Raw genomic sequence first — 12,566 nt, forward strand, 5'->3', positions numbered from 1 at the left:
AGCAAGAAAACCATGTCAGGCCAAGTCCCAGCTTCAGGGGGACCCAGGAGGGTAAGTTCCACCTCAGAGCAGCCCCAGCCCTGAGCAAGGGAGCTGGCCTTTCCCACCCCACACCTGTCAGTCACTCCCAAAGGACCTGCCAGATGGGCAGCACTGAAAAGTGGGCTCTGCTGGCCTGAGGGTCCTGCTCCAAAAAGAGCCCCCGGTGCTGACTGTGGGAAATGGAAGCACAGGGAATGGGGAGAAGGTGGGGCAGGCAAAAATGGTGGCGAAAACAAGAGAACAACTAATCCAAAGGGATGTGGCTGAGCATTGACAGTGTCTGTTCCAGCAGGCGCACCTGAAATCGTCTCCTAGCGCTTGTAATTCGGTTTAAGCCTCCTTAAGTCCCCAGCATATTTCTGAGCAATAGACGTCCTCCCTGCCCTCCACCTATTCACCTCCCACCGTCTCTGACCTGCCTCCTCCATCCCTCCCCCCCCCACCCCGTCCCAGCCAGCCTCACTATGCATGTTAGGGGCCTGTGGTGGCGTGCCATTCGCTGCACTGGTCTCCTTCTCCTAGTTTTGTGATGTTGTCTCATTTTATTCTTCTTGGTTATGAAATAGGTCGAACATATAAAAAGGAGTACCCACCATCCAGAATTGTCAACCTGAATGTTATTTTGCCACAGACCTCTTTTTAAACATACAATCAAAGATTTCAGACACAATTGAAACCCTATTTGTCCTCCATCCTGATTCCATTCCCCTCCCCAGTGCCACCCTGCTATAAATTTGGCATCAATCACTCCCACCAATATTGTTCCAGTTTTACTATATATGTATATATAAATCCTTGGTCAGATGGTTTCATGTGATTTTAAACTTTATATTCAGTTGCATTATACTGTGTATTAGTCAGGGTTCTCCAGAGAAGCAGAACCAATAAGATGTTTCTAGAAAGACAAAGAGACATTTAAAGAATTGGCTCACACTATAATGGAGGCTAGAAGTCCCAGATCAAGATGTCAGGTTGGAAATCCAAGGAAGAGCTGACATTCCAGTCCAAGTCCAAAGGCCATCTGCTGGCCAAGTCTCCTCTTTCTGGAAGACCTCAGTCTTTGTCTCAATAAAGCCTTCAACTGATTGGATAAGGCCCACCCACATTATGGAAGGCAGTCCACTTTACTCAAAGCCACCAATTCAAATGTTAATCTCATCTAAAAACACCCTCACAGATACACCCAGACTAATGTATGACCAGATATCTGAGCATCATGACCCAGCCAAGATGATACATAAAATTAACTATCACACAGTATTTCCCTCTGCAACTTGCTTTCTTCGCTCCTCATTTTGTGTTTAAGATTTGTTTATGTTGTCTCATGTAGGATTTCATCGTATTTATACCATAGGTTATGAATTTTTCTGTTGATGGATGTAGATGGCTTTCAGTCTTTACTATCACCAGCAGGAGAGGCCTAAACGTTCTCATGCACCGGTGCAAGAGTTTCTCTAGGTCAGACAAACTGTAGGCAGCCAAATCCAATGAGGTGCCTGTTTTTGTAAATAATGTTTGCCTGGAACACAGTCACACCCACCCATGTACTAATTGTCTACAGCTGATTTCATACTACCGGGCAGAGCTGTGTAGTTGCAACAAAGATTGTGAAGTCCACAAAGCGTAAGGTATTTCCTACCCGGCCCTCTTTGGAAAGGGTTTCTTACCCGGCTCCAGGTCAGTGCCGAGGAGCAGACTGGGCTGTGTCCAGCGTCAGCTTTTACGTGGCATTGCCAAACGGCTCCCCAAAGTGGCCACACAAATTTATCCCCCCAGAAACAGTGTGAGAGAACCCCACTTTCTTCATATCCTCCCCTCCCAATAGTTTGCCAATCTGATGCTTCTGAATTCATTTCTTGTTTGTTATTTCACACATTTGGCTCTTTAAATGTGTATCACTGATTCATTCAACAAACATCTATTCAGGGATTACTGTGTGCCTGGTGCTGTCAAGATAAAGCCACCCCATTTTACAGCAGAAAACACTGAGCTACTTAATGTCAGAATCGTGATCCAAACATGATGATAAGACAAGATATGGGTTTTGCAGGCGTGCCCTGGAGAAGGCAGTACCATGAAAAATCATCAAATAGCCGACATTCTTCTGCAGGCCTGCGAATGCTGAGTGGGGAAGTAAAACAACAATTTGTCTCTCTGCCCACAGCTTCTGACAGTCAGGGGCACTTCCATCGTAATTCTTAGCAGAAAGGACCTGTATTTCACACGGGCATCAGTAGACGAGTTTAGTAATTAAACTGGTTGTCGGTCTTCTTTTTTGACCTCAGAAAATAAAACATCTGTGATTATTAGAGAGAGAGTGTGAGAAGGAAACTGTCCACAATGGATTCAGCAAGAAATAGAGCTTTAGTATTTAAAGTTACCAAAACAGTCAATAAATAGAGGAAAAGGGAGGAGGGGCGTGAGTGAGCTAAACCTTCATTTGTCCGCTGGGAATCAATAAATAATGTCTCCGGCTGATAACACAGAGAGTCAAGACATTTGTAGAAATACGGGGCAGGCTCTGTACAAACAGACAGCTGAAACTGCGGGGGGACCGGGGCGTGGGGAGAGGAAGGGTGGGGCAGGGATGTGCTTGTCTTTACAAGCCTTTGTAAGCATTTCTTTTTAGTATTCTTTAGATTTTTAAACCAATGTATGTCCTGCTTTGATAACGTTTAAGTTGAAATATAAGAAGTATGAAAGAGAACACCTGAAATAGTTACAGATGAAGTGATATGTATGTAATAATCTCATAGACAGGGCAGAGGTCAGTGGGAATAGAGGGGTTTTAATTGGCCATGAGATTTTAGTTGTCAGAGTGAGGAGATGGCAGGGACCGGGGGCATCACTGTAGTCTCTCTCTACCTTTATACGTAGTTTTATGTAGTTGAAATTTCCCATAATAAAACTTTAAAAATAAAAAAAGGGTGGTGGGGGGAGGCATGGGCTGTGGGTCAGACAGATGTGGATTAAATTCAGCTGGGCCACCTAGTCCTATAGGAAGTTCCTGAACTCTGGGCCTCAGTTTCCTCCTCTGTATAATGGAACTTCTACAGAGGCATCCACTTTATATGACCCTTCACATCGGGTGCAGGAATTAAATGAGATCTTGCCTGTGAGGGGCTTATCATGGCACAAAACATGGTAAGTAAGTGCTTAAACATGTGTTTGGGTTTGACTCTTTTGGTTGCCTCTGTTTTAAGTTTTATAAATTTGACTCTAAATTTTGAGTTCTGTTTCTCAGGCATCTTATACTTAGTTCTACACATTAAACTATGTTCTGCCTTATATGTTTGGGGTAATTTGTTCTCCTCCACTGCCTTAGTTCATCTACTCAGTTAACAAACATTTATTGGGGGGAGGGTACAGCTCAGTGGTAGAGTGCATGCTTAGCATGCATGAGGTTCTGGGTCCAATCCCCAGTGCCTCCATTAAAATAAATAAATAAATAACCAAACCTAATTACCTCCTTCCCCCAAACAAACAAAATAATAATACATAAATAAAGTAAATAAAATTTTTTAAAAACTTATTCAGCACCAGTGTGCCAGGCACTGAGCTGGGTACTGAGGAAGCAGAGATGAGGGACTGTCTCTGTGTCAGAGACACACAGGTCAGTAGTGAGGAAAGACAGAAAAAGATCAGAATAAAGTCTAGCATGACAACTACAGTGAGAGAGATATACGTACCCACAAGGGATATAGGGAGTCCAAAGGATGCCTAGGGCAGCCTGAACTGGGTTTTGAAGGATGAGTAGGAGTTCACCTGGCAGAGAAGGCAAACATGGACGCCAGGTGGCCTAGTTAGGTCATGACATGCAGAGGTAGCAGCATGAGTCAGGGTCTGGAACCTGGAAAGACCTGAATCTGTTCAGAAAAATGGTTCAGTTCAAAGCAGGGGAGAGAAGAAGAGAGAAACTAGAATGAAGAGCAGGGCCCAAGGTGTGAGGGTTTCTTCCAGAGCGCACCCCTGAGTAGATTCAAATTTGCATCTTAGTAAATTCATCCCAGCAGGAAGAGGAACGGGGAATTGGAAAGCAGTTGCTCCAGATAGAGAAAGCAGAGAGAGAGAGACAGATGTCAGAGGAAGACAGGCCCACACACAGCCTCCCAGGTTCACCGGATCTCACTGTGCCTGGTGCTCAAAGCTCAGATGTGACAGGAGAATCTGTAGAAAATCAGGCCGGGAAGGGCCAGCTCGTGATGAAGAAACCCTTCCAACATGTGCACCCAGGATCACATCCTGACATACAGTGGAGGTTCTACTCTTCAGTGCCTAATGCAAGCCCTCCAATTTGCAGGGCAGCTGGAGGCAGGATGCTGGGTGCGGCCAGAGCCAGAACTGGGAAGGGTGGAGAGGCTTTGGGTGAAGGTGAAGCCGAGGGGACTTAGTCCTCATCACAGCAGAGGGCGCCCTCGAGGGCCCGGGTGCTCCTGACCGCCCAGCACTGGTGAACAGCCCCACCCACCGGTTCTGGCCTCTCACTTCAGGCTCATCTGACCTCTCCTACAGAGGCCGTCTTCCCTCAGCAGAGCACGGTGTGACGATGAAGTCAAGGCTTATTTGCAGTACAGACTCAGAAGTGTCGACCGTCCCAGTCTTCCCCAGTAAGACCCAACCTTCGCCCTCGGTTCCCTGGTTCTCCCTGGACCCCAGTGGCTGTGGCTGTGCCTGGGGTGAACTGTCTGGGAGGTGGCACCCTCGCCACTACCTGATGACACGTCCCCTAACTCCACTTGCAGACGCAACCTGAACTCACCACGTGAGCTGCGTGTTTTCCAGCCCCAGGGAACAGCTATCAGGTTAAACCAGAAAAGAGATGATTAGGGCTCGAAGCAAGGCTGGATAACTGACGGAATTGATCTGAGGCACATCAGTGTGGGGACTGACATGCTTAGACTTGGGGGTGATGGAGGAAGGGCTGAAGGTGATTCTCAGGTAGGAACTCAGTAGGAACCTGGGTGTCCCCTGGGGGGAGGAACCGGGTCCCCTGTCCTGGTTCTCAGGAAGAGGCAGCACTATTGCAGGACTCAGTCCAGCTGTACCTCCTGCACCAGACACTGTGCTAGGGACGGGCCAGCGGGACAGAAAGGCAACGCCTGGCCTCAAGGAGTTTATATTCTCGTGGCAAATACAGAGATAACAAGTAATAAACCAATCAACAAAATTGGTAAAATTACAAGCTGCGTAAGTAAGAAAGCTGACAAGGCAGAGAGCAGCAGGGGGCGAGGAGGCCCTGCCTTAGGCGAGGCGATCAGGATGGGGGAGCCACCCGTGCAGAGAGGTGGGGAGAGTGGCTGGAGGACCAGACAGCAGCCCGCGGAGCCTCGTGAGCAGCTGGGAAGATTGACTCGCAAGCGGGGCCTGGAGGCCCCCTGTGTGTGCAGCCTCCTTCCCGCAGGGGTCTACCATTCCCAGGCCTTCCCCATCCATAAAGTGGCCTTTGCCTGTGTTTCTAACTGCAGAGATTTCTGGATTTTGGATTTCTAACCCAAATCAGCACAGAGCCTGGCACAGAGGAAACAATTATCATGCTAAGGACATGAAGGTAGGAGCGAGTGAGTGAAGGACTAAAGACGCATGTTTGAGATGAGCCCTAAGGTGGGGCAGGGTTTCTCAGGAGGCCAGGGCTCGAGGTATGAGTTGGGGAGGGTAGATGTTCTAGATAGAGGCAACAGGTGGGCCAGGGCCAGGAGGAAGTCCAGGAGCAGCTGGGAGGAGGAGGGCAGCCTGAGCAGGACTGGAGGCGGGTCTGCGCAAAGCAGAAGCTAAGTCAAGTGTGCGTCGTAAGCCTCTGGAAAGCATGTTAAAACACAGGTTGTCAGGACCCACTCCAGAGGTTCTGACTCAGACATCTGAGGTCGGGTCTGAGAATTTACACTTCTCACAAGTCTTGGCAGGATGCTGCTGCTGCTGGTCCAGGGACCACACTTTGAGAACCATGGGTATCACGTCTGCTATGGAAGCCTCCACGTGGAGGCGCAGAGGACATCAAATGAGGCGGCTGCAGGCTCAGCTGAGGGCAGTCAGTGCGGACACAGCCAGTGGTCAGCGCCCCCTTCCCCTCCCTGCATCATCCCGCTCAGAACACAGCCCAGGCCACTGCGACCTCTGACTGCCATCCCCCAGGACTCACCCACCGCTGCTCATCCACAGCATTTTACGCTTTGAAGGCTGACTTTTGTTTCTGGCTCTAGCAAAATTAATGCATCCTTATCCCTCGAGACCAGCTAATCTCACATAGCAATTCGCACTAATGCTGCTACGACAATGTCTCTTTTTAACAGGAGGCCTGGTGTTAAGTTATGTGGCCCTGATGGTAGGAGCCCCAGTGCTTTTTGGGCAGAAGGAGAGAGAGAATGAGAGGACGTCGTCTGCTGGTGTCCCACCCGCCACGTGCAAACTGCCAGCCTGCTCACCCTTCAATCTGCCCTTGAGTACGATGGTGTGCTCAATTTATACTTTTCCCCTACTTGAAATTGGGCAGGTGTGGCCCCAGGGCCACGAGTAAGTGTGCATTCACAGCATCAGTCAGTGATGCTCATCTTAGTGTTTCATATTTTATCACCTGCTCCCCTGGAAAGAAGAGGTGATCAGAGAAGTAAGGTTAATTTGCATCCACCTCAGCCATAAATCCAGGAGGACCAGGCAGCTACTGCACACCCCTAGGACCTGACGGCAGGTGCTCAGCAGCACGAGCCCCTGGGCCTCGGAGTCAGACCCCCAGGTCTGCCCAGCTCATCTCGGCTTATGGGGCTCAGAAACGGAAGCCCAGGGACTCAGAGCGGGAGCTGGTTTGGTCTTGATGGGTTAGCGTCCTCACACCCGGTGGGGAAGATATCTGCTCATCTTCATGGTGCAGCCCAGATAGGAACCAGGAGTCAGGACTCCTCTATGCTACAGCAAAAACAAAAAACAAAAAACCAGAAAGCGATCTTCCACAACAGTCTCTCTTGATTCTGATGTTCCTTTCCGTTTCCAAAGCTGATGACAAAGACCTGCACATTTTTGAGTCACGTTGACCTGGTTTGGCCTTCTGGCTCTGCCGCTTTCCAGCTGTGCAAATTGAGCTGAGCTCAAATCACTCTCGGAGCCTCAGCCTCCTCACCCGTAAAGTAGGTGTGTTGCTATCTGCATCAGAAGGGTACCGTGAGCATTTAGGGAAGTCATGAATGCTGAGTATTTAGTGGAGGGTCGGGTCCCATCAGTGAGCGGGTGTCTGCATACCAGGTGGCTCCCTGTGGATGAAAGGCTCTGCTTTTGAGTGGTGACCAGCTGCTCTAGTGTAAATACTCTCACCACAGCTGACCTCAAGCTATCAACGTTGATCGCTGAATGCGGAGTTGGGAAGAGATGAATTGTAGCATGGCCTTTATATACCGCTCCCATCTGTCGACTGAAGGAAAACGCACAACCTAAAAGTTGAGAGTTAAATTTTATTGGGGACTTTACTGAGAACTGTAGCCCAGGAGATAGCCCTTCAGATGGCTCTGAGGAACTGCTCCACAGAGGGAAGGTAAGAGCCAGGATGTATAGGAGTATGAGGCTGGAAAAAAACATGTAGTGGAACATCAAAAGATGACTGCTAATCACACACAAAAAAAACAAAGAACAAACAAACCAAAAAACCCAGACATCGCAAGCTAATGATGTCAGATGCAAGGGTCTGGGCTCATTGAAATTGCTCCTTTGATGTGCACCTTAACTATCTAGGGCCAGCATCCAAAGCACAGAATTCTTCCTGTTTTTCTCCATCCTGAGCTCTCCTCAGGCTGCTCCACGGGGGTGGGGGGTTGATGGCTTTGTCCTCATAGCAGATTCTTTGTTTCCCGGAATGAAAGGCAGTGTTCCCTGTCAGCACGTCACACAGCACAACAGAAGCAAATGACCTCCAAAGCAGGGATGACAGTCAAACACAGAAGAACAGTTAGGGAGTGATGAGTATCCATTACCCTTGCATTTTGAGCATTTATTACCTTTGTTTTAAATAAAATTTTATTTAATTTTAAGTTCACATAATTAACATTTTCCTGATGGCTGTGTTTAGCAACCGGCTCACGAAACTCCTGAAATATTTAACCATCTGCCCTGGCAAGCCAGGACAATCCCACATGAGCCAGCTCCAGCACACGGGCTGGGCACACCTGTAGGTGGGCAGTAAGTCTGACTTCCCCTCTGACCCAGAGGACGTCGCCTCTGCGGGGCTGAGGGGCCACGGGAGGCTAGAGGAAGGCCCTCTGAGGCTCAAGGGTGGACCGGAGGTCTATTTTAGGATGCACGGCCAGCAAACTGCGCTTTGGCAAGTCGGAGCCTATAATTAGCCTCCGCTTGAGGCTCCAATAGAGCCCCGGCTTTTAACTAAACAACAGAAAAACCAGGGAGGCCCCCAGCTTCCCTGAGCCCAGAGCTGCCTGGGCCTCCGGACAGACACTGGGCTGAACTACTCCATCTGCTGGGCAGCACTACTCCATCTGCTGGGCAGCATCCAAAGGGTCCCAGACAGCCTCCTGTCCTCAACCCCGAGGGACAAGGCGGAGCCAGGACAGAGCCCCAGCCTCGCCCCCCTCACCTCGGCGCAGCCTGCGTTTCCCACCCCCTCCCTCGCCGGCAGCCTCTTATTTATGAGGAGTCTGCGGTCCGCTGGGGAGACGTTACAGATTCACAAAGGCCACGCCAAAAGGCAGCACAGCCAAGCGCTAGCGTGTTTACTCTGGACAGCGGGACGTAGGGGGCTGCGTTCCCAGCCATCTTTCTGCTTTTCCAGAATTGTGTGCCTCTGAAAGCAGTTCACCTATTCCGCCCCTCCCCCACTCCAGGTTTGGTTTTGCTTTTTACTTTTTCTGTCCACCCCCTGGGTTCCAAGCTTTTAACAGCAGAAACAAAACGAAGCTGTACCCAGGTGAAGAGTTTAAGCCTCAAGCTCTCTGACGTGCACACCCTCCTCTGCATTAGTAATTTTTGATTCTTTTTCTTAAAGGCCATCTCCCAAATGGCACACGTGCCAGGCCATCCCTGCCCGCATCTGGCCCTGCACAGCCACCTAGTTGGTCTAGAGCACTTTCGAAGCCGTCTGCTCCGCAGCGGTGGGTTTTGAGCCCACGATCTGGACACCTGTTATGACTCGGGGTCCCACACGAGGGCATGATTGTGAGAAATCAAGCAGGGGTAATTGCCTTGGGCTTCAAATTTGTCATCTGTAAAATGGCATCGCTGAGTGTCCGAAGACTAGGAAAGGGGGATTCTGAATGTGAGGGCGGCAATGTATGAGGAGGACGTAGAGGGGGTTCGGCCAGGCAGCCAGAGGTCCTCAGAGAGGCCTCAGGTAGCCAGAGCCCTTGAATGAACTATATTCAGTGATGCTAAGTGTAGTTCCTTGTTTTCTGCATTCTTGATTCCCTGCAGCTGGGCCTCAGTGACAAGGAGGGACTTCCCCATGCAGGACTAGCAAACCCTAGAGGCAGTGACCACTTACTGTGAGAGCATCTTTGAGGCGCAAACCAACCAATCCCAAGTCAGTGCCCCAGCCCTGACTCCCTGCCTCCCCTCTCTGGCTCTCACACTCCAGGAGGCAACATCCCTCTGCCCTAGTCACCCCCAGACCGGGTACCAGACAGCTAGGAACCATCCCTTCAGCCCAGAGACCGCAGAAATTATTCAAACCAGCCAATCCCAGCTGCTTACCCCACCTCGCCCATTCCTTCCCGTGAAAACCACAGCAAAGCCTTTAGCCCCTGTTTTCCCCTCAGCCCTTCTGCTTCCTGACCACCCCTGGTCCTTCCCAACATGGCCCTGTGTGGTGTGGCTGCCCCTCCTCATGGGTAACAAAAGATCTTTTCAACGTCAGTCATAACCTGATCTGCTGGCCTCACCATACCTGAATAAGAGCAGGGTACATTTTAAAACACCCTTTGTGTGGGGCTTCCAGAAAATGACCTCCAGACCTGGGATGGGGGAGGCTGGGAATGGCTCACCATGGTCACACCATTCATTCATGCATGCCTTCATTCGACGGGTGTTGATGGAATGTCCATCACACGCAGAGCTTGGGGACATAGCAACGAACAAGGAGCTGACCCTGGGGAAGGGCCATGTCTGTGTGGTGGATGAGGGGTCTGCTGGGGGAAGCGAGGGAGCACAGGGTGGGCACGTCCCAGCTACGGCTGGGAAAAGTGATGGCACTCCCCCGTTCCAGCAGGGTCATCCTCTGCTGTTTGTCTGTTTCGTTGAATTTCCCGCTAGCAACCTCATCTTCACACACTGGGGAGGCAGCACCTAGGGTCCCTCCCTCTCCCCATCCTTTCCATCTCTCTCTGGTCTATGACCTCTGGTGCTGGAAGTCGTCCACCGAGTCAACGAAGAACTTGCTGCTCACTGACATTCAAGTGCCAAGGACTGATAAGACCTTAAAACAGTGATTTGCATCCTTCTTTTTTCAAATTGTGTATATTTTTATCAAACATGATTTACATATAGTAAAACACAAATCTGAAAGATAGTGCTTAACAGATTTTTGGCACTTATTTATCAGTGTAATCACCAGATCCAGACAGGGAACGTCTTTATCGTTCCAGAAGGTCTCCCCAGATTTGCTGATCCTTCTTGTAAAGTAACAGTTATTTTATCCCTGACCCCAAGCTGAAGACTATAGAAAAGCCAGGATGTAAAAAATATTTTTAAAGGAAGCTTCTCGGGTTAAGAAGAGAACCATCCCCCCCACTGCCCACCTGAAGGGTATTGGGGGCCAAGTTAGAGAAATCATTCTTCTGGGCTCCATGAAACCCCAGAGCTGTATGTACAGGGTTTATATCCACATGCATGTTTTGAGGCTGGACAGAATTCTAGAGCCGTGCTGTTCAGCACAGTGGCCACTGGCCACCTGTGGCTATTTAAATTTAAATTTAAACTTATTAAGTTTCAATAAAATTAAATGTTCAGTTCTTTAGTCTCCTTTACCACCTTTTGAGTGTTCAGTAGCCACATGTGGCCACCATCTTAGAGAGCGCAGATACAGAACAGAAAATTCTGTTGGACAGCACTGGTCCAGAAATTTCATCAGCTTCTCAAAGGCATCCATGGCCAGAAATGGTAAGAGCCACTAAATCAAGCCAGTGAAACTTCATTTAAAGAGCCAGAAATTTTGCTGGAGGGACGAAAGCTCATCATTGTGACAGGCTATGAGCAAGTCTGTCTTGGCTAATCTTTTTGCTCCAAAAATCCAACCCCAAAAGCTCTTAAACAATATCCAGATTTTATGCTTTATTGTCCATCTCCTCCCCCTTTATTAGAAAGGGACACTTGAATTCTAGAAATATTTGCCGTGAGAAAGGTGCTCTCAGTTCCCCAGAGCCTCTGTGCCCAGCGCTGGGGGCAAGGGGGAGCAGGGGAGGCATTGCAGTGAACTTGTCCTTTGGTGTGTGGTCGTTCTAGGTGGGCGAGGCTGTCTTGGAAAACGCGAGGCTCATGCTGCAGACGGAGAATATCCAGGCGGGCGCAGACGACTTTAAGGAGAGGTAACACTCCGCAGCAGAGGGGACCGTCCCTCGGCGCTCCAGACTCCTGGGCCACTCGGGTAATGCGGCTCCCAAGTCCGCAGCACTCACCTCCAGCCTCGTGGAAGGCTGGGGGGAATGACAGAGGTCCCAGGCGAACCCAGAGCTGAGATGGTCTGGCTCAAACCCTCCTTGGAGACATAAACTGGGTCTCAGGGCCTCAGAGATCTTGCCAGCGTCACTGGGTTTAGAGCAGGGGTCTCAAAACCTCATGTGCATCAGAGTCACCCGAGGTGCTGAAAGAAAACGCAGACTGCTGTGCCCACCCTCAGAGCTTCTGATTCAACAGGTCTCAGGAGGGACCCAAAACTTAATGTTTCTAACAAGTCCCCAATGATGCTGATCCTACGGGTCCCAGGAACACACTTTGAAAACTACTGGTTTAAAGCAATACATCTCAGTGTAGGGACTATATATTGCAGTTACATGTGCACTTAAAAATGCCAGCACACAACCCCCACAGACTAGTCAAACCAGAGTCCCGGGGTGGGAAGAGGGCAAGGTGGGGAGGGCAGGCTACAGAATTTTTAAAGCTGACCAGGTTCTCTTAGTATCGACCTAGCCTTGAGAACCACCTCTGTGGAGTCTAATACAATGTTTTGTTTCCCTAAAGTGTGATGTGTAGACCATTGATGAAGATCATTTTAACTGGTATAAAGATAAACATTTTATTTTTAATAGTCATGTATTCATTTTTATAGTTACCTTCTATTATATGGCCCATGGAACTTTACCATGTACAGTAGCAATTTAAATTTTTATTTAATATAAAGAGCTTTTAAGGTTGATTAAGATTTACTCTTTAAGCAGACAAATTTAAGGAACAATATAAAGTAAATGATACAGGAGATACATATTTAGGGCAAAAGCATGAAGGTGAGTGAGGTCTGAGAAACATTAGCCTTATGGAGAAGCAAAATGAAGACCTTTTGATGGATGAGCACAGTGATTTTGAGAATATTTTGTGGGAAGGAT

Source organism: Vicugna pacos, chromosome 1 (assembly GCF_048564905.1).
Source record: "Vicugna pacos chromosome 1, VicPac4, whole genome shotgun sequence".
Taxonomy (NCBI): Eukaryota; Metazoa; Chordata; class Mammalia; order Artiodactyla; family Camelidae; genus Vicugna; species Vicugna pacos.